Genomic DNA, 4,274 nt, shown 5'->3' on the forward strand with positions numbered 1-4,274 from the left:
AGGATCTCCAGGCAGCAGCAACAGCTCCCTGCGCGGTGGCCAGGTTGAGGTGGCCCACCAGCCTGGAAATCTGGTCAGCAGCTCCGGGAAACCCTGGGTCCTGGGCATTCCCCCGTTCCTCGGCTTCCTCCACCCTCCCGAATCAACTGCCATCGGAATCCGCTGCCCCCCAAAGCTCTGGGCTGGCCATGAAGGGGCCGGTGCTCCCGGGCTGCCTGCTTCGAGGACATCAGCACTCCTGCCATGGGCCGTTTGTCCATCGCTGCCAGTGGCCCTCCCTCTCAGAGTTCGGCAGTCCACTGTCCCCGAGGAAATACTAGTCACTAGGTGACAACACGGTTCTTCGAAAGCCCCAAGTCCTAAAACAGGCTGCTGTTCTGCATTTCAGCCCTGCTGCAACCTCAGAGCCGTGCCGCCTGCTCCTGATCCCACAGGTGCCGTCTCTGAGGAGGCCACCCCTGGAAGCACTGAGAGCAGACTGGCGGGCGGGCGGGTCCTGCCTAGAGCCAGGGCTCACTTCCCTGGTTGTGCCCACTAGCTGTGGGTCCTTGGGCAGCTTCTCAACCTCTCTGAGCCTTGGTTTCCTCATTGTAAAAAGAAGATAATAAAGGCATCATGTCACAGGCTTGTTGGGAGGGTGCAAGGAGGTACTAAATGTAACAAACTGAATACAGAGTTGGGTACACAAATGCTCCTCAGTGCTACATGTCACCCCCACCCTCCTGGGCCAAGTGCCCAGAGTGCTGTGATGAGGGTCAGACTCAACTCAGCCAGACCCAGGGGACACTGACCCAGGAATTACAATGGAAGATGTTTTCACTGTGGAGGAGCTGGGGGCCGGAAGACTTGCCAGGTTTAGGGAGGCCCAAGTGGACACTGGCTGGTCGGGGGTGCCCTGGGGAGGAGAGACTGGTGGAGGGACCTGGGCCAGTGGGGAGGGTGGCCAGCAGGCCTGGACTCTTGGGCGGATCAGAGATCCTTGAGTGCGGGTGGGGAGAAACTTTCTAGAAATGTTTGTTTGTTTGTTTGTTTATTTATTTATTTATTTATGAGACAGAGTCTCGGTCTGTTGCCAGGCTGGAGTGCAGTGGTGCAATCTCAGCTCACTGCAACCTCCACCTCCTGGGTTCAAGCGATTCTCCTGCCTCAGCCTCCCAAGTAGCTGGGACTACAGGCACCCGTCACCATGCCTGGCTAATTGTTTGGTATTTTCAGTAGAGATGGGGTTTCACCATGTTGACCAGGATGGTCTTGATCTCTTGTTCTTGTGATCTGCCCACCTTGGTTTCTCAAAGTGCTGGGATTACAGGCGTGAGCCACTGTGCCTGGCCGAAATGTTGTATTTATAAAAATTGTTTAGAGAAGGCTGGGCATGATGGCTCACGCCTGCAATCCCAGCACTTTGGAGGCCAAGGCGGGTGGGTCACCTGAGGTTAGGAGTTTGAGACCAGCCTGACCAACATGGTGAAACCCCATCTCTACTGAAAATACAAAATTAGCTAGGCGTGTGGGCGCATGCCTGTAATCCCAGCTACTCGGGAGGCTGAGGCAGGAGAATTGATTGAACTCGGGAGGCGAAGGTTGCGGTGATCACCCCATTGCACTCCAGCCTGGGCAACAAGAGCAAACTCTGTCTCAAAAAAAAAAAAAGAGAAAATCCTCTAACCCCGTTTAGCAATTTTTGCAATCCACCCCTGCAGTCATAGCTAAAATTCTGAAACCATATAACGCCAGCAAGGAAGAGAATTTAACAAAGGCAAGTAATTTGCTTTACTAAGTTTTAAATCCTCTTATATCCTACCAAACTGTTGTCAGGCTCAGGAAAAAATATCGCAGGTGAAAATAGAAGAGAAGTAGGCCGGGCACGGTGGCTCACGCTTGTAATCCCAGCACTTTGGGAGGCCGAGGTGGGCGGATCACGAGATCAGGAGATCGAGACCACGGTGAAATCCCGTCTCTACTAAAAATACAAAAAAAAAAAATTAGCCGGGCATGGTGGCGGGCGCCTGTAGTCCCAGCTACTCGGAGAGGCTGAGGCAGGAGAATGGAGTGAACCTGGGAGGCGGAGCTTGCAGTGAGCTGAGATTGCGCCACTGCACTCCAGCCTGGGCGACAGAGCGAGACTCTGTCTCAAAAAAAAAAAAAAAAAAAAAAAAATAGAAGAGAAAATAAGAATCACAGAAGAGGAACAAACACGTTGGAGATTTTCAGAACATTAACTAGGCTTTGGCCCCCAGGAGTGACTTAGTAAATGGAAGTGTTTCTCTGAACAATTTTTTTTTTTTTTTTTTGAGACGGAGTTTTGCTCTTGTTGCCCAGGCTGGAGTGCAATGGCGCCATCTCGGCTCACTGCAACCTCTGCCTCCTGGGTTCAAGCGATTCTCCTGCCTCAGCCTCAGACTCAGGTGATCCCGACCTCAGGTGATCCACTCGCCTCAGCCTCCCAAAGTGCTGGGATTACAGGCGTGAGCCACCGCGCCCGGCCGGATTTTCTCATTTTTACTAGAAGGCTCTATCTCCTGGGGGTGGGGTGGGGTGGTGAGACCAATTCACCTGGAAGTGGAAGCTGGGAACTTGGTTTGAGTTCTGAGGGTTCTGGGGTTCAGCCCCTTATCTTACTTTGCCTGGAGGGCTGAAGGACTGGAAATACTTTTGTTTTGGGGCTGGAACCAGGACTGCAGTTTGGGAGGCGGTGCTAGATTGGAAGAGGAGGCGGGGTCTGGTAAGCACTTTAGCCGAATTGAGCAGTGGGAATTAGGGAATTGAGGGCGATGGGAAGCTGGTTCTGAGTTTTAAATTGGGGAGTGACAGATCAGAGCTGGATTTTTAGGAGTTTCTCTGTCTGGAGGTTTAGAAAAGACGCAGGTGGGAGATAGGGCTGGGGTGGGGAGGGAGAGAAGTGGACGATCTGAGAGCTGAGGCGGGGTGGAGGGAGAGCAGCGTGTCACGGGCTCGGGATTCCGGCCCAGGCGGCCAGGTGGACGGAGATAGAGATGCGCTTCTTCATCCGAACTGGGTTTGCTAACCTGTGACTGTCACTACTCCATGCTCCAGGGCAGCTGGCCCAAGGGATCAGGCCTCTTGGGCACACAGATCCGTATGGAGCCCTGAAGGACCAGACAGGGACCCTGCCTTCTCTGTGTCCTTCCTGGGAAGGGGACTCCAGACCATCTGCCAGTCTTCCGGTTCCTCTCTGACAACGGCTCACCTCACCCTCCTTGGCATTTTTATTTCAAATGCTCTGTCCCTTTGTTTGCATGGGTTCCTGTGTCATGTTCTGTGTTCCCATTTTTAATTGGAGAATAAGGGACTATGTTATTCTACCCACAGGCCTAGCTGAGGGGATAGGGAGGCCGTGCCTACCTCCAAGGCTCTAAGAAGTGAAGCAGGCGGCGAGAATGTACAGTCGTTGAGGCCAGAGGACTGGGCCTCAGCTTCTCCTTAAGACCCTGAGTCCTCCTCTGGGGACCACCCCCTTGTACCTGGAGGTGAAAATGCCCGCCCAGGAGGGAAGGGCTGGCCCCCAGAGAGCCCGCTGCGAAGTGAGTTTGCGCACTGCGGAGCGGGCGCGGGTGACTCCAGAGCGGCTCTGCCAGTCCGCGGGGCTGGCGGGGAGCAGGTTCGTGTACCGCGGGCTCTGTGCATGCAGAGGCGGGAAGAGCCGCCAGCCCGGCAGCCGGCCCCGCGGGAAGGCGCAGCCCGGGCTTCCGAACCCTGTGAACGCGCAGGTTCCTGATTTTCCAAATGGGCAGGAATCGTCCTGCCCGCCCGGGGTGGGAGGCCACATGGGGGCACTGCGCCCGGGCGCGGCCCCAGGTGCTTTCCAAATGCCCACTGCCGCTCTCATCCGTACCAGCGATGATCAAGAAGGGGCTTGGTCGCCGGGGGAGGTGCCCCGGCCCGAATCGACTCCGGAGACAACGCCGGGCGACACCACCCGCGCAGGTCCCTGAGGGCCGCTTGTGTCTGTGTGCAGGGCGTGCTGTCTGTGGAAACGCGAGGGCACACTAGCACTTTCCTGTATGTATTATTATACTTCAGTTTTTAGGAAGTGCATTAGAAGGGCCTGCACCAGCCAAATTCGGGGATTAAAGCTTTTAAGCGGGAAGCGCGCGCCCCGTGCTGTCCCTTTAAAGCGTTGGGCCGGCCCGAGGCATTCTGGCCGCTGTCGCTGCCCGTAGCGCTCCTCCGAGAGGACGGCTTTGTGCGCTCGCCCCGCCCTCTGGACACCGCCCCCTCCCCTCGCGCACGCGCACTGAGCCCCCGTCGCCTGG

This window comes from Hylobates moloch, unplaced genomic scaffold (genome assembly GCF_009828535.3).
Source record: "Hylobates moloch isolate HMO894 unplaced genomic scaffold, HMol_V3 SCAFFOLD_10, whole genome shotgun sequence".
NCBI classification, from domain to species: Eukaryota; Metazoa; Chordata; class Mammalia; order Primates; family Hylobatidae; genus Hylobates; species Hylobates moloch.